Below are 18,921 nucleotides of genomic sequence, written 5' to 3'. Positions count from 1 at the left end.
AACAAAAGTTAAAGTTTAATATATAAAATGAGGCACCAGTTAACTTTATGACTCATTTATAGAAAGGAGACTATAGAACTATATAATTCTATTTGATCTTTCATCTTAGATGAACTGGTCAATTATATTTATTAAAAGAATATTCAAAACAAACCAATTTTTGCTTTAATTAACCAATAATATGATTAAATTAACTATGAATTTTGTTCAATTGTACATGTTTTTTAAAACATCTCTGTTTCTGGTTTTACTTTTATCGGAGCGTGGAAACAACTTGAATTTCACCAATACGATTCCAATCATTTTGTATTTTCAAAATCAATATATCTGTGAAAATTTTAGAATACAAAGATGAAGTTTATGGTTATTATGTAAATAACAATGTAATAGTTACGTGGTCAAAATATCAAAATTATTTACATATCAGCTACATTGAAAGGGTCTGAACAAAATTTGAATATGAATCCTGAAGACATCTTGTAACTTAGGAATTCTTCTGTAGAATGCCCACACACAGCAATAATTGTATTTCAGTGAAAAACTTTTAAGTTTCTTTTATTGTTGCTATTCCCTTCATGTGGGTACAGATTTTTTTGGGTGTTTGTTAGCATCCTTCAATTTAGTTTTTTAAATAATGAAACTAGGTAAATTACTTTGATTAGCTGAGCCTAAATTTATGAGAGCATTTTTGTTGTTTTTTTTTTCTTTGGTTAGGACATATGAGTAAACATCCCTTATACTTTAAATAGAGCTTCACTGCATTAAATAGTATTTTCAAAGGCAAAACTAGACTATGCTCAATTCAATTTTAAATTCTTTGAAAGCTCATGTCATTCTGTTCTTTTCTGTCTGGCGATTGACCCAGCAGTAACCAGATAAAAGGGCTTAGCATATGAGTAATTTGGACCGCATCTGTGAAACTCAGATGTACACTCTGCATGCATCATAAGGTTTTCCCAAAGTAGAAAATGAAATACACAGAGATAATTATTGCTGCTGAAAAATTCAATGCTCTGCAAGACAGATTTTATTTTGACTAATGCATATTACAGTACATTTGTGGAATAAAAGACAAGCTCATGTTTTTAGAGCTTCTTTCCACATTCTATGTGCCTTGAATATTTTCTGACCTAAATGTAGTCAAATGCAATTCGGTCTCCTTCCTCCCTCTCAGCACTTTGCCTCTTTCTTAAAGGATTAACAGTAAAGGAAAGCTTCAGGGCCATTCTAATTTACTTTAGCCATTGATTCTAGTTGTTTAAACTTTGTTGAAGAAATTGAATGAAAAAAGGAATGTGAAAACAATGCAGAATGTTTTTTTAAAAAATCTCTGACAGTGGCAAAACTTAGTTTGATTAGATTCAGTGCTGAAGAGAGTGTGGGTAAATAGGCTCTCTCATACAGTCGTGGTAGAAGTGTAAGTTGTTTCAACCTTTGTAGACACTAATTTAGCAATCTCTATTACATTGTAAATTGCACATAAAACTTGGCTAAGATAATCTGCTGCTAGGAGTTTGCACAAATATGCAAAGATACAAAGTTGTTCATTACAATATGGTTGGTATTACCGCAACAATGAAAGCAACTGCCTATTCACTTGTAGGGGACTGGTTAAGTAAAAATCATTTTTGTAGAAGGCAATTAATACAGTAGTTGTTTATGTGTTAATAAGGATAGGTGACCATGGTGGACATACACACATACATATATACTAACAAGCTATCCCAGAAAATGACACCTTGACATATTGAACACCCTACCAAATGATTTTGAGAAAATGGCATAAGTGGATGGCCCTCTCTCACTTCTCCTTAATCACCTTTCTCTGAAACAGAATGTGAAACTTTGATGTGAGAGGTGCATTCCTATTCCCAGAGGAATGGAGCAGCCTTATCTCTGAAGAAAAGGGATGCTGAGAAGAAGCCCAGCCAAGAGGCTTGCTGGATTCCACACCGCCCCCTTCATTCATGGCAATCAGAGCTGCTTCACCTATAGAATTCCTCTACTGCTGGGCACTCTTCATCAAACCTAGTGTAAAACACTCAGGTCTAAATATTTCTTTGGGTCTTCATTTCCTTAGGGAGGCTTTTATGTCACAGGAAGCTTATATGAAGTCAAGTTGTATGCTTTTCTCCTGTTTATCTGTTTTTATCAGTTTAATTTCCAGACCCAGAAGGGACCCTAAGAGTGTTGAAGAGAACTTTCTCTCCTCCTACAATATCCATATATATATATATATATAAACATATATATATATATATAAATATATATATATAAACATATGGGACAGTTAATCGTGGATATTTTCAGAGACAAAGTTGCTGTGCAGGTGAGACCATTTTGTTCCCTCTGTATTAATTACTTTTGCTTTTTTGTTTTACCATGAGCATATATAGTTTAAAGATCAAAATAAAATATTCATTAAAGGACCATAAAAAAGACATAAGATAATTCAATTTTTTGAAATATTTAAAAGTGAAAGTCAGGTTTCAAGATTCGATATTTAAAACTTTACAATTAAAACTGCTACCATGGAATATATGTAGAAGCAAAACAAAGGTATAGTAAAAGGGATCTAATACTAGCAACTCAGTCATAGGGAACAATCAAGAGGAGTAGGTGCACAATATGAGCAATCAGTAACAAAAAATGACCTGATTATTATGAGATATTTATTTTATTAATTATGATACTTGGGATTAATATTAGAATAATGTGAACTTTATTTTCTTACTGATACTGAGTTAGAACAATTTACAGACATTTCTTACACATAATAGATGTTCATTAAATATATGTTGACCATTAAATTAATAAGCCTGTATTCAAAATATGTAGTCATAAAATTAAACTGCAACAGTTGATCCCTGATTTTGTATTAGTAAAAGTTAGGGAGACAACTACTACAGCTGTCAGCGGGAATAGTGCTCAAACCCTATAAATAGAACTTCTCATTTAAAAAGGAAGCATAAGGGATACTTTGTAACAGGACAGTTGAACTGATTGGTAAATAAAGCGGAACACTTGAATTACAGGTATTACAGGAGAGACAAGCATCTAACTGAGGTTTTATTTATCCAGTAATACAAAAAGCCAAGTGTTGAGGAGAAATTTGAATCCCCTGAGGAACTGTGCTTAATTTTGTCTTTAAAAATACTGTCTGTATTACAACCCTTAAATAGAATTCGTGCCTCATATCGAATTTACCGAGTATCATAATTCCTCCAAGTGGTAAAGATACCTCAAGACAAATGCTGGGCATAGAAGCCACAGGGCATAAATCTGCAAAGAAGTGAAAAGCTAACCTTTTCAAACAATATGGCTTCTCTCTCACTTACCAACTTTACATTTCTCTGTATGGCCCCCGAAGATGACTGGTTAGCCAGAGACGGGTAAGATTCCTCAAGGGAGGAACAACCTAAGACAGGCACAGTCGCAGGGGGGTCATCAGGTGAGAAATTGGGCATCAACAGAGGTGAGGCTTAGAACCTCACCCCTCCTACTTTGAGAGAAATCTTCTGCATCAGTGGATGTTTTATTGCCCTTGTCTAGCTTGGATTAGCACATAGTCTACAGGCACACACCTAATCATCTACATTTGCTCTCTTACAACACTAAACTATTCTACCTTTATCTTGTATGTACCTACCACTTCAGCATTTTATTAAAAAAAAATAATAATAATAATAAAAATAAAGGGAGAAATGTGGGATCCACATATAAATCAAGTATAAAAATCAAACGAATATTCATATTTGACTTGATTGTTTATAGTTCATAATGCGTGATCAAAACCAAAAGTTTCTGTGATGAATGCCCTGGTACTGTTCACCATGTAAGAACTTATTCACTATGTAAGAATTTGTTCACCATGTAAGAACTTGTTCATTATGCTTCAGAAGATTGGAGACTGACGAGAATTAGGCTGGGGGTGGATTAATGATTGTGCATTGAGCATTGACTCCCCTATACAGAATTTTATTGTTGTTAACAATCATTTGATCAATATGAGAGATGCCCTCTAAAAAAAAAAAAAATCAAACGAATATTCATATCTGACCTGACTGTTTGTAGTTCATAATGCGTGATCAAAACCGAAAGTTTCTGTGATGAATGCCCTTGTACTGTTCACCATGTAAGAATTTATTCACTATGTAAGAATTTGTTCACCATGTAAGAACTTGTTTGTTGTGCTTCAGAAGATAGGAGAGTGATGAGAATTAGGCTTGGGTGTAGATTAATGATTGTGCATTGAGTCCCCTGTACAGAATTTTATTGTTGTTAACTGTTAACAACCATTTGATCAATAAATATGAGAGATGCCCTCTCAAAAAAAAATTATATGAAGAAAAAAAAATGCCGTATCAGTTTATTTTCAGTCACAAGCCAGTCCTGAGGGAGTTTGGGCGCCGGGAGCTTTTCCTAGGGCCTAATTGCTGCTGGTCAGGCTCCTTCATGAGGACCCAAGTGGATCAACTTCAGAAGCAATGATAGTCAATTCTTTTCCTTTTTTATGCATATCAACTACTAGCTTATGTCAAAAAAAGTGGTTTCTTGAAAGACTGGCATAGGGGCTCATGGGTTTGTATCCTTCAGTTTATGCAATTAAACAATCAAAAAGCCAAGAAAAAAAAAATCAATAAACAGTTTTTTTTACCTTGCTGTTGTCTATGTGCAGTAGAATAGCAATGCCCTTTTCCCTTGTGGGGTGGAAGGCCCCTCCCTCCCTTCCTCCTGGGTTTGTTGGAAGAGCTGTCGGAAACAGTTTTCAGCATGGGTGGTCCTCTTCCCCTTTCCTCTCTGTGATTCCACTCCACCACATCTCTACCAGATGCAGTCAACTAAGTTCTTGCCTTGGAGGAAAAGGGAAACTAGGTATCACCTGAAAGAAATGGAGTGGAAGCTGGGCTCCTCCTCAGGGGCCCAACAGATACACTGTCAAGCTTTTCAGGTGCTGATACCTGCAAGCTGATTACTGGGCTGCAGAGGCATCTCAGAGACACTTACTGAATTCAGTATTTAAGTGTAATAGATCAATCATTTCATTTGCTCTCTTAAAGCCAATATTTTCATGATTAGGACACCCTAATCATTGCAGTATACGATATTGTTATTGTTTAGACAATTATATAAATGGTATTTGTCAATATAAAATTTATATTATAGACTTATTCTTCATTATTTGGGTATTATGAGGAACAAAATAGTATACTTACAGCAGAAATAAATACATCTCTTTTCCAACTTTATTGAGGTATTATTGACAAATAAAAATGGTATCTATTTAAGGTGTACAATGTGATGCTTTGATGTAGGTATACAATTGAAATCGATTACCACAATCAAGCTAATTAACATATCCCTCACCTTTCATACTTTCATAGTTACCAGTTTTGTGTGTGATAGGAACACTTGAGATCTCATCTATTAACAAGTACTAAGTACATAATTTATTATTATTGACCATAATCATTATGCTAATACATTAGGTCTCCAGAACTTACTCATCTTACAGGTGAAAGTTTATGCCTTTTCATCAACATCTCCCCATTTTCCCCAACCCCCAGCACCTGATAACCATCATTTACTCTCTATTATTACGAGCTCAACTTTTTTTATATTCCGCATGTGAGATTGTCTTGCCAATGGGTTTCAGGCCCAGGCAAGTTCGCTATGGATTCAATGTGACCAAAGAAATTGACAGCAAAATGTTCTTGGAGTGAAAGGGTTATACCCAACTTTATTTCCAGGTGGCAGGTCAGTCACTAGAATCTCATTCACTCAGAGCGAGTCTGCAGGCAGTAAGCAGGTCTCTGCCTCTGGGCCCCTCTGCCTGCACAGCCATCCCACACAGCTGTCCTCTGGACCTCTCTGCACAGTCATTCCGCACAGTCATCCTGCACAGCCGTCCTCTGGGCCTCTGTCCTCTGCTCTGCTCTCCTGTAGCCTTGCAGCCCTGCCACTATATCCCGCACAGAGCACTGGGCGGAGCTCTTTATATAGAGTCAACATCCATGTATTGCCCACAGGTGTGCAGTGAAATAGTCAACCAGGGCCAGGTGAGAATCCAGACCATAGGAACTCTCATTTTATCCACAGAGATGATGCAGTTTTTGTCTTTCTGTATATGGCTGGAAATAAATATATCTCATTTGCTTCTTGTTAGAATATTGGTCACATTTTCTAATTATTACTTTAAAATAAATTGACTTCAGAAAATTAATGTTGGCTCAGAATCCTTAGATCTCTATATGAACATAATTGGTGTTTGAGACACAATTGTACTATTACATTATGCAACTCTTAAGACTAACTGGAGACAAATCAAAATTGGTGGGACATCCTGTAGCTGTAACCATGACTACAAATTACATGAAAATCCCATAGCTTGCCAATTTTCTTAATGTGGTGGTGATGAAACATTTAAACCATAGTGATATTCAAACATCACAGGGAAAGTATAACAAACTACTTTGGCTGGTATATATCAGTGATATAAAAATGAAATGTCATGATTTCTTAAATACAGTCTTTAAAACAGGAACTGAGAATAAGTCAGGCCTCATGAAAATTTATAGCTTTTGACCAAAGCTTTAGGAAAGAAAATATGATATTTATAGTCAGTGACTGTTAAATGGAAGTTCTGATAATGACAGTATGGAACTTTTCCAAGTTACTTTCATACTTGGCATTATCAGACAAAATATACAAATAACATAAATGTAATCATGGTCAAAGGGCATGGTGGATTGTACAAAATTTCAAATGATTGTTGAGACATTTGAAAGGATGCTTTATCAACAGAGAGAATTCTTCAAGTGGATGCTAGAGTAGGCTAATAAAATACATCTCTCTACTCTGTAGCCCTTTTTGTTGTCTTGCCAATGGATTTCAGCCCCACGCAAGTTCACTATGAATTCAGTGTGACCAAAGAAAATGACAGTAGAACGTTCTTGGGGTAAAAGGGTTATACCCAACTTTATTTCCACAGTGGCAGATCAATCACTAAAATCCCATCCATTCAGAGCCGGTCTCTGCCTCTGGGCCTCTGTCCTCTGCTCTGCTCTCCTGCAGCCTTGCAGCCATGCCACCATGTTGCCTGGAACACTGGGCAGGGCTCTTTATAGCAACATATTGCCCACATGTGTGTAGTGAGCCAGCCAACCAGGGCCAGGTGAGAATCCTGGCCACAGGAACCTTTATTTTATCCACATTTGTTTTCCATAATAACAACAACACATTGAGTGCATATATTAGGTCAGGAAAGCAGGCATGTGCTTGATAATGGTATTGTTTAGAGACCACTAAAAAGTGGTGGTGCTATGTTTTGGAACCAGACCTACATGGTTCCAGGAGCTCTTAAACACAAAGCTGTACTTCCTCATTTAAAATCTTGAGAACAAAACAAGACAAGGATAATTTCAAGAGTCAGCTTGGCCACAGAGAACCAATGTATCATTAGAAGAGGCACAACGGAGAGCTGCAGTATAGTTTTGCCTGTAAATAAGTAAAACTTACTTTCTTTGAAGATGTCTACTCCTTTAACAAATATTTCCTGGATACTTACTACATGTCAAGTACTGTATTTTTTTTTCTTGGTAGAGAATCTAGTAAACATGAAATAAGATGGCATTCTCATAGCAAATTTTGAAGGTTTGGGCATACCATTCTTCAGACAAAGACTTTTTAAAATTCCTGGTTGACTTAGAAACCACTTTCTCTGCCCATTCAAAATCATAGAGATTGTACACATCCATGAACCCAGATTTCTGATGATTCCTTTTTTTCCCAGGGAGTCTGATCTCTGCCTTACATCCATATCCTTGCCACCTCTACCAGCAATCCCAGAGAGGAAGTCAGCATTTATGATATAGAATGTACTGGAATCATGACATGCCCAGTTCCATAAAAAAGTATAATGTAGTGGTTGGTAGCAGCCCCTATCATTTATTGAGCACTTATCTCTGTCACACCCTATGTAGTATATACATTATTTTATTAATCTTCAAAACAACCAGGTAGAATAGTTGTTTTCAAGCCCTGCTTTGCAGATGAAAGGAATAGATTGAATGTACTAAAATGGGTAGCCCACACCACTCATAAAGCAGGCAGTATTTAGACACAAGTTGTGAGAGCAACTTTCCTATCTCTAGAATATACTGGAAGATGTAGCAAATTTTCAGAAGTTGCTGATAGGACATCTTGGAAATATCACACTTGGTAGTAAGAAATTGAAGAAGGGAGTGGACGGTTAAATCAGTTTTAGCTATTGATAAATAGTGAGTTGCTAGTCATTAACAATGGCTGTCAGACCAGTCTCCCAGCAGAGGCAGTTATACCTAGCCTGTTCATCTGGCTTTTCCCTTTTTACTTCATTCCAAACTCTGCTAAGCACTTATTCTTAGTTTTATCTCCCATCTCCAGCTCTGAATCTCTTGCTGAAACTTGATACATCCTTGGTCTTGAACCTTAAATCTTCACCAGTTATTGCTCTTATTCTCCAGGCGAATTCAAGTAAACAGCTGCCCGAATGAAAACTCCTAGGACCCCTGGAATCCCACATCTCCTAGCCTGGGAAATGACCCTCTTCAGGAGGAAAGTGGGTAATTTCTCTGTTTGATGAAAATGGGACCAGGGGACAATGTAGGAAATACGCAGTGTAAATGTAATATAAATCTTTTCTAAAAAATATAAAATAAGTATTTTAAAAAATGTGTTTTAAGTTAACTATCATATTGAATTCCTTAATGAGAAGTAAAAATCATTCCTCTTATTTGAAAATTTTCCTGCTTAAATTTTGTGCTTAAGGACTAAGCCTTCGTAGCAAAACTCTGGCCCACCCCCACATCATGAAGTAGAACAAACTGGATATATGACAGACACCAACCTAGTTTGAAAAGAACAAGCATTTTTTCAGGCTCTATTCACTAGGCATCATAATGTTCCTTTTTTACTATCAATCATGTTGTACAGAAATATGAAAACAGGATTACTCAAAGATGTAAATAAAACATTTATATCAAGCTATTTGTCTTAGTCAAACTTCTTTTTAATATCCCATACTTTCCTCCACAAGGAAGATTCACTAGCAAATTACGTAGCACCATTTTCCACTGGAGAATTTTAGGCATGTCTAGATTAATCATTTAGTCATGGCTGTTGCAAAATTCCGGTGAGGGAAATCTACTTATGTCATTGTTATTGTCTGGTGATCATAGAATCCTCAGAAGGTTGTCTTCTTCTGAAAGGACTTTCTGGAGCCCATGAAAAGCACACAGTGGTGCGTGATAGGATCCAGACCCCCAGGCAGGCTAATATGGAAATTATATATTGTGGGTTTATTGCACCAGTGACTTTAAAGATTCTTTTTAAAAGTCGTGATAAACTGCTTTTCCACATTGTCAGTAGGGGGCAATGGAGAAGGCTGGGAGTCCAAAGAGGTGAGTCTCAGACTTAGCTGTACCTGCAGTGCTACCTTGGACAAATTAGTTCACTTCTCTGGGATGTGGCTTTCCTCAAGTTATCTGGAGGGACTCAAGTTGCCATTTTCAGCTCTGAAAATTTTAGGGAAATGTGATAAAGGATGGTCCTTTTATCAATTTGTCTTGCTTTAATTTTTAATTTCTTATTTAGCAATTTAACTTTTTCCTGCAGGAAAGAAAATTTTAACGAGTCCCCATGACACATCTAGCTACCACACCCTCTACTCAAAGTTAACTTTTTTAAATCACTTAAACTTCTTATCTATTTCTCAGAAATTTAATTCAACTTGTCCTGAGTTTGGGATCTTTTGCTGTACACTGTGTGGTATGTTTGGAAAGGTAGAGATGGGTTGATCAGATGGGCATTTTAAACCTCTCATGGCATTAATTTCTCTTTCAACACAGGCCATTCTCCTTTTCTTCTAAGGCTGCAGTGAATTTGAACAGTGAGGGTTAAGAGATCTAAGAGTTCTTTCTTCAAACTTTTTGACCTGTAATAAACAGAAGTAAACAATGAGTAATAGGAGCCTAGGGTCACATATTCCAGGTTCACATACCGCCTGCTCTGTCTTAAAAAGTGCTGCGGTCAACAGTGTCTGAGCTACAGTGGACCAAAGGCCACCCTGGAAACATGAAGTAGGAGGCGAGGGATGTGCCCTGTGGCTTCAGTGTACCATAGGCTCTTCCACTGATTGTCCCAAGGGGATGATCAGAGTGTGTGTGTGTGTGTGTGTGTTCCATTCTATTCATTAGCATGTGGGTGAGTTCACACACCTACACTGGAATGTTTGGCAGTATCTGGTTCACATGGTATAAAATATCCATGACACACAGTGATAATCTGTTCCTATGGTTTTTCATTTTTTTGAGGCTTCCCTCAACTTGTCCCTCTCTTTACTCTGAAAAGAATGGATATACAATCTGGGTGCAGTTATTTTTTCAGAGTAGAAAATCTCCCATAGAATGTGTCTAGCTATCAACAACAACGTTTTCCTTTGATGTTACCTATCATTTATATCTTCTCTTTTAAAATCTATTTAAAATTCTCCACCCAGTAAGTGGCTCTCATGTCCTCCCATCTCTCACTGGAAAGGAGGGGAGAGTTTTCCACCATGATATACTCAACATGGGCTCCATGTACATGGAGAGCCATCTGCTGAGAAGGGAAGAGGGCTTTTTACACTCTGGCTCTGTACTGGCTCCCAGAGGGTGAGTCAAATATCCTAGGCTGTTGGAGGGGATAGGCCATTAGCAGGCAGAAGTCACTCCCTGGTCATCCTCAGAGTGACCCTACATTTGGTGGTCTTCCTCCAGTGAGCTCTGATCTCTCCTTCCTGCTGGAGAGAGCAGTCACACCTTCAAGGAGAAGAGGACCATCTGTATACTCCAGAAATTTCTGGTATTGATGCCAAGAAGGAGAACAAGAAAAGGAGTCTTGCAAAGCCTTTAAAAAACTTAGATATTCTGTGGGAGTCTCTTTGACTCTGAAAAATAGGCAGAAACAAGAGGAGGAAAAAAACAAGACGTTTCCACAGAGCTGCACAAATTCTCCCGTGACATCCCAGGGAGAGAAGCAGCAGCAGGCTGGTGGGCTCTGAAGGTGGTCAAACGCCACTTCCGGTGACAAGGTGACCTAGAGGGTCGGGTTCCCTTTGGATGGCAGCTGACACGTAGTTTCTTTTGGGAAGCTTTTTCTAGTCCCTGGGCAGGGCAGCTCTGACCTCTTACAGTCACAGTCACAGATGACTCCTTGTCTAGGTGTATATGTGTCCCTGGGGATCACACGGAGATTCCCTGAGTCCCTCCATCCTGACACTCTTGGAAGTCTAGGTCTAGTAACTCTCCACCCATTATGAGGCCTGGAGAAGCTTATGAGGTTCGTTTCCTTCTGGCACGTGAGCACTCCAGGCAAGGTTTGGACAACTGCAGAACAAACAGAATCCTCATGAGAATTAAGACCTGCTTCCCACTGGCACTAATTCAGCACCATCAACAGGCAACCTGCTGTTCCCAAACAGAGCTAATGTACCACTGTTTTTTTAGCAGATTCTCTCTTCTTGGAAGAGTAGCCTGTGGTTCTACATATAGAGATGGTTTTGTGATTGGTCATAGAAGTAATTATTCTTCTGCTACACTGCTCTAGAAAAAAAGGGATGCTATGAAAGGAGATGGCCCCCTGGGTATAGGCCCCCATGTGACAGCAAATGCACTGGCAGTGAGTAGGATGGTGCAGACTGTATGTGTCACTTAGGAGTCACTCCAAACCATGGCAGTGCTTTGTCTTCATTTCAGAAGAGAAAATAAAATTCCTATTTCTTTGGACTAGCATGGAGAGATTCTGGGTAGAACATGGCTTAGGCAACAATGAAAGTAGGAAATTCTTATCCCTATTGCCTGCTTGTTAGTCTTATTTTCTTGCTTTCAATTTTTTTGCCACCTTGCCTACCTCTAATAAAGTGTGAACATGAGGCCTCAGATATCCTGTCACTCCTAGAGGAAAGGGTTTAAATAATTTCTGAGGTGTTAGGGACTCAGTATATTTAAAAGAATAGCCCTCTTTTCCTCTCAGGAATAGTTACATCAGAAAATTAATAAAATAACTGGAAAAACCCAAGATTTACACAAAGGCTGGGGACATCATTCCTAGTATTTACCAAATGAGATCATGTGAAACACAGCATTTTAAGTGTAAAAATTATATGAAGCCATATGTATATATTTTTTTATTTTACTATTGTAACAAAGCAAACAGGAGGACAATAGAAAAATGTCTTGTAGTGGGGCTATATATTTTTCTTTTAAACATTTCCTTAAGATATAGGTACAGTTATTTATTCTGCATATACACACATACACATTTATATAGGATACAGCTTAAGAAACAAAAATTAAGGTGTCCTGGGAGAAAAGTTTAAGGGCTGGTAAAACTAGAGTTCTGAGTGATGGTGGGTTTCTTTTCTCATTTTCATTCTGATCTTCATGATAGTAACAACTCCCTGTTCCTTTAGGTCCCAGGTGTTGGTATTATAACTTTATCACAACTTTGTTGTAAGAAATTTTGGGTTTCTCAACCACTATGCCTGGTTGTATAATAAAACTCTTGTTTGTGTAATAAAAAAATTGATATCTATACTCTTCTGTAATTTAGTTAATTTTTTCATACTTACAAACTCCCAAATCCACAGAGAACCTGGATGGGAATTGGGTGGTGGGGAGGGAGGGTGTGTTATTCAACTAATCTAACACAATTCTGGAAAATAATTTAACAATAGACTCTGAAAAAAAAAGGTGTGATTTATAGGTATTCTCATGTCACACATTTCCTGTCAGAGAGTAATAGCTATTGGGTACGATAAAAATAAAAGATATTTTGGTTCAAGGAACAATGAAAATGGATGGTGCAGCTTTTTATGTCATGTTCAAGTAAATCTGTGGATTGGAGTAATTCCAATTACTGTGGAGTGGAGTAACTATATCTTTCTACATACATAGACTCCAGAATAATAGTAAATGTTTACAACTTGCTAACTACAGGCCAATTTAGTAACTTAGCATCTTATATACAGTGACTCATTGAAACCTCGTAACATGCCACATAGTCTCAAGTACCATGATACTTATTTTAAATACAAGGAAACAGAAACAGGAAGATTAGCCTTCTTGGCTAAGATCATACAACTGGGCAATGACTGGAACTCAGATTGAGGCTGTGCTTGTAAAAACTGTTACCTTTTTTCTGGGAATTAATGAATTCTTTTTTCTGCCATTTGTTTCATATCTATGACAGAAATTTCCAATGAATTAATCATAATGCCTAACATTTATTGAGTGCCCCTCCCTCTGTGTCAGGTCATCTGTAAGCACTTTGCCTGAAATACTTTATTATTGCTTGCAATATTATTTGTTCCATGTTAAAGATAAGGAAACTAAGGATAAGAAAATAAATAACTGAACCAAGTTACAAAGCCAGTAAGAGGGACATAGGATTCAGGGCCCACACCCTTTACCACTACTCTTCAGGGTCAATGCAGCCTTTATTGGACACTCCCCACGTTTAGAGTTAGACTGAAAGGTATCTCTCCCTTGGGAAATGTTATTGCCTGAAGAGGGATGTTTGTCTGACTGCATGAAGAATGGAGTCCAGGAGGCAGCATTAATTAGAACCATGTAAAGTCCAAGGAATTGAGTATCAGATGACTGGTTCTCTGCCATGTATTCTGAATGGCTGCAGATTTAAAACCTACACTCTTTGCCAAAGCATTCTTGGACTTACTGTTAATTTTTGAGTGATTTTCCATGACATGCAAACCTTATTTGAGTAACTATTCCTGTCTTGTGGCTTGACAGAGTTGATGTGATTTCTCTTAATGATTGCACTTTTGGGCAAGAATATGCATCAGAACAAGTAGATAAGGTAAAAGTTACTTGTGAAATTTGTTCAACATTGTATTCCCAATGTATTCTTTGCAGAAGGGGGAAAACATACCAAGAACAAATAAATTAAAAAGTACTGTCTTAGAAGAAGATGGATTGACAACTAGTTGTCAGGGACTTTGCTGCCTACCAGTTGAGTGACCTTAAATCCTAATGTGTAATATTGTAGTTTTGGGTTAATGGTCTCCAGAAGATCCTTCCATTTCTAAAATTCAAGTATTTTTTATAAGAGGTATATGAGTATAAGATCTTCCTGACAAATAAGGGTTAGTGGTTGAGGAAGGATGGGGTATGGGAAGGTTGAGAGGGGTGGGGGAGCAGCAGTTTGTGGATGCAGACATAAAATTAAAAAGTGATTTGCAAAGTAAATATCATTAAAATGTTTTATAGTATAAGGATGCCAATATTTGTACTATATTCTAAAAAAGTCAGGGCACTATCTATTACAAGAAACCGTATATATTGCAAGGAATTAAAATACTTATCATTAATTATTTATTGACTTCTACCATGTGTAAAACACTAGCATATGCACAGTTGCATCAAGGGGTGACCAGCTCACAGCTTACCTTCCAAGTATAAAACAAGGCAAACTATTTTTTTTTTGAGAGGGCATCTCTCATATTTATTGATCAAATGGTTGTTAGCAACAATAAAATTCTGTATAGGGGAGTCAATGCACAATCATTAATCAACCCCAAGCCTAATTCTCAACAGTCTCCAATCTTCTGAAGCATAATGAACAAGTTCTTACATAGTAAATAAGTTCTTACATGGTGAACAGTGCAAGGGCATTCATATCACAGAAACTTTTGGTTTTGATCACGCATCATGAACTATAAACAGTCAAGTCAGATATGATTATTCATTTGATTTTTATACTTGATTTATATGTGAATCCCACATTTCTCCCTTATTATTATTATTTTTTAAATAAAATGCTGAAGTGGTAGGTAGATGCAAGATAAAGGTAGAAAACATAATTTAGTGCTGTAAGAGGGCAAATGTAGATGATCAGGTCTGTGCCTATAGACTAAGTATTAATCCAAGCTAGATAAGGGCAACAAAACATCCACGGATGCGGAACATTTCTCTCAAAACAGTGGGGGGTGAGGTTCTAAGCCTCACCTCTGTTGATCCCCAATTTCTCACCTGATGACCCCCCTGCGACTGTGCCTGTCTTAGGTTGTTCCTCCCTTGAGGAATCTTACCTGTCTCTGGCTAACCAGTCATCTTCTGGGGCCATACAGGAAAATGTAAAGTTGGTAATTGAGAGAGAAGCCATATTGTTTGAAAAGGTTAGCTTTTTACTTCTTTGCAGATTTATGCCCTGTGGCTTCTATGCCCAGCATTTGTCTTGAGGTATCTTTACCACTGGGAAAAATTATGATACTCTGTAATTTTCAATATAAGGCACAAATTCTACTAAAGGGTTGTAATTAGGAAGGAAGAAGAGAAGCTATAAAAGTAGCAGATGGAAGAAAACATGGGAAGATTGATTATTTCTTTGACATATCTTCTTGTAGAGTAACATAAGCATGTATAGGTTTTAAACTACTAATTAAATTGTGTACACACATTAACATAATAGGAATACAGCTACATAACAAAAGCAGACCTACAATTACCAGCCATATCCAGTGAAACTAAGAAAACCAGTTGGGTACCCTAGGCATTTGTGAAAACTTATCAGTGATATGATGGATATTGTCTAACTGAATTTGAATAGTTTGAGAAAAATCAGACAAATTAAAACAACACATTCCTGGGAACTGTTCACATCCCATATGTTCTTTTAACAGTAGATAGTCCATAGTTGCATGATTTTGGAGCACTGCAACTTGCACTTCTCCTAATTCTTGGTTCAGTTCCAACAGTATAGATCCAGTCAAATTTGTTGTTTTACTGTATGCACAGGCCAGCTTAGAGATCTCCTTCTACATTCCAATGGCAAGTCCAGGAACTGGTGGGATAAGTGCAGCTACAACTGCAACAGCGCCAGGATCTTTTTTGAAGTTTTTTTGGTGATCATCTTCTGGAATGACACTTCCAGAGGATGTTGATGTTGAAAGTTCTTCTTCATATTGTATCTTAATTTGTTTTCTGGGTAGCCAAATTAGGCTTTGATCCTCTGTATAAACACAAACAAACCCTTTGCCCACACTTTGATATGACCTTTATACCATTGTGAAGAACCTATTGGAGATCACCATACAGGAACTGCTTTTTTTTTTAAGAGAAAGGAATATTATCAGAAAAATGTACTTCCATAGCTGATCATCTGACACCCTTTAAAAGATCAAAATTAAGGATATGTGAAGCATGCATTAATCATTGATTTGCAGTTAGTTTTATCCTATCAGGGAGTAATCCCCCTTTTCTTTCTCTTTTTTTTTTGTTATCATTAATCTACAATTACATGAAGAATATTATATTTACTAGGCTCTCCCCTATACCAAGTACCCCCAACAAACCCCATTACAGTCAATGTCCATCAGCATAGCAAAATGTTGTAGAATCACTACTTGTCTTCTTTGTGTTGCACAGTCCTCCCCTTTCTCCCACCCCCCACATTATGCATGCTAATCACAATACCCCCTTTCTTATTATGCCCCCCCTTATCCCTCCCTACCCACCCATCCTCCCCAGTCCCTTTCCCTTTGGTACCTGTTAGTCCATTCTTGGGTTCTGTGATTCTGCTGCTGTTTTGTTCCTTCAGTTTTTCCTTTGTTCTTATACTCCACAGATGAATGAAATCATTTGGTATTTATTTTTCTCTGCTTGGCTTATTTCACTGAGCATAATACCCTCTAGCTCCATCCATGTTGTTGCAAATGGTAGGATTTGTTTTCTTCTTATGGCTGAAAAATATTCCATTGTGTATATGTAACACATCTTCTTTATCCATTCATCTACTGATGGACACTTAGGTTGCTTCCAATTCTTGCCTATTGTAAATAGTGCTGTGATAAACATAGGGGTGCATCTGTCTTTTTCAAACTGGAGTGCTGCGTTCTTAGGGTAAATTCCTAGGAGTGGAATTCCTGGGTCAAATGGTAAGTCTATTTTGAGCATTTTGATGAACCTCCATACTGCTTTCCACAATGGTTGAACTAATTTACATTCCCATCAGCAGTGTAGGAGGGTTCCCCTTTCTCCACAACCTTGCCAACATTTATTATTGTTTGTCTTTTGGATGGTAGCCATCCTTACTGGTGTGAGGTGATATCTCATTGTAGTTTTAATTTGCATTTCTCTGATAATTAGCAATGTGGAGCATCTTTTCATGTGTCTGTTGGCCATCTGAATTTCTTTTTTGGAGAAGGGCAAACTATTCTTATTTTACAATGAGAATGAATTAATATCTATCTATCTCTCAATCATCTAGATAGTTTTCAGACATTCAAACTAATAATCTAGAAAATCTTCAGCACCTGCCATCCAAAGATCTCATAGAAGAGGAGGGACCTCAAAGTCTGACTTAGCAGCAATCATATCAGAGGCATGAGAATATGTTCAGCGGTCCCGTGCTGCTCTTCAACTTCAGTTGAAACTTTATTCAATTTTTAAACTTTGATGCACTCAGATTAATTTTAGTTCAATCAGTTTACCTGAAGAATTTAAAAAGAAATTGAAATCATTTCTTTGAATTAATTATTTAAAACAAAACATTTGTCAGTAATTCTTTCATAAGCTGTACTACAGCCAAGGGCATTAGGCATTTATTGGTTTCCAAATGTTTTTTGTAAATTGAAACAATCACTGTGCAAATAAACCCATTTGCTGATTTTCTGCAATGGAAAAACCAGAAGTTGAGAGGTCTGATGTTATCATTCCACTTGTACCCTACCTATCAGCAGCCCCAACTCTCCTTTTATTTTTCAGCAAACAATACTAATTCCAAATAAGCAGGGGTAGGAAGAGAATGGTAACATCTTATAGATAAGCTGAACTGAGTACAATTAACTGAAGTTATATTTCTAAATAAGGACATCTACTTCAATTACCTTTCATATATTTTCTAGCAAATGACATAGTCATTTTTTTCATTCTGAATATAAATAGTTGAACATCAAAGAGCCAGACGCTGCTAAATAATAGGTATACATTTGTGAACAACAAGCAAGATTACTCCTTCCTGGAGCTTACATAACAAGGGCGAGAACAAAATGAACAAGAAAATGAACAGTGTTCTTTTAAATTGCACATATGAGCATGTAAATCAATTAGCTTCAATGTGGTTTTACCCGTTTGGGTTTCAGTTTCCCTCCTAGTCCTTCCCCAGGCTTCTCCAAAGTCAGTGAGGCTCTTGCTCCCGGTGATGCAGATACATTCTTGGACTTATCCCATGGTTTAATCATCTTCTGAGTACAGAACTCCAGCAAAAGACACCTGAGGAACATCTCTCCCTCAACAAGTCCTGGTTCTGAAAAAAAGAAGAGAAATTCATAGCATCCCTGATCGCTCTTGTGACTTCGTTAACGATGACTAACTAGTGCTTGGTCAAGAGTAAACGGTTAGTGACAGAGATTTTAGTGGCTTTTATCTGCCAGGCATGGACAGGCTAGGTGAAGTAGGATCAAATCAAGATGGTCATAATCAGTAATCATCATTAAAGTCAAGAACTGAGAGACTAGGGGTCAAGTTGAAAGGCAAGATGAAGACAGAAACAGAGGGTAGCAACTATAGTCAGAAGAAACAGAAAAAAGAAGAAGAAAAAGAAATGAACAGCAAAGCCAAGTTTAAGTGGGTTAGGAAACTTCGGAGCTTGTGTAAGGATTTGGTCTCTGTGTCAGGATTCTTCCATTCCAGGCCACACGGGCACATGACACTGAGCCACTGGCCAAGACTGGCCAAAAGCATTTCTGATTGTGTAGACATCATTGAGTAATGGAAAGAGCAGCTTATTAAAAACAAAGCAAAATAAAAAACCTAAGCTTGAATCCTACCTCCAATGTTACTGTCACATAGGAAGGTTAATTAATAGCTCTGAAAATCAGTTTTT

At 37.3% G+C, this 18,921-nt stretch overlaps 1 long non-coding RNA gene across 2 annotated transcripts; it reads right to left on the bottom strand.

Moving 5' to 3' along the window:
* Positions 1-14,772: 14,772 nt before the first annotated feature.
* On the bottom strand, positions 14,773-18,672 carry LOC140850096 (uncharacterized). 2 transcript variants are annotated; one of them, XR_012132847.1, is made up of 4 exons: positions 18,164-18,672; positions 17,351-17,527; positions 16,584-16,777; positions 14,773-16,205 (listed from the first exon to the last, which is right to left on the bottom strand). It is a non-coding gene; the product is annotated as an uncharacterized lncRNA (long non-coding RNA). The 2 variants fall into 2 exon arrangements; XR_012132848.1 differs by lacking the exon at positions 17,351-17,527.
* Between the last annotated feature and the right edge of the window lie 249 nt (positions 18,673-18,921).

This window comes from Manis javanica, chromosome 6 (genome assembly GCF_040802235.1).
Source record: "Manis javanica isolate MJ-LG chromosome 6, MJ_LKY, whole genome shotgun sequence".
Taxonomy (NCBI): Eukaryota; Metazoa; Chordata; class Mammalia; order Pholidota; family Manidae; genus Manis; species Manis javanica.
Note: the sequence above shows the minus strand (reverse complement) of the source record. Positions and strands in the feature narration are given on the sequence as shown.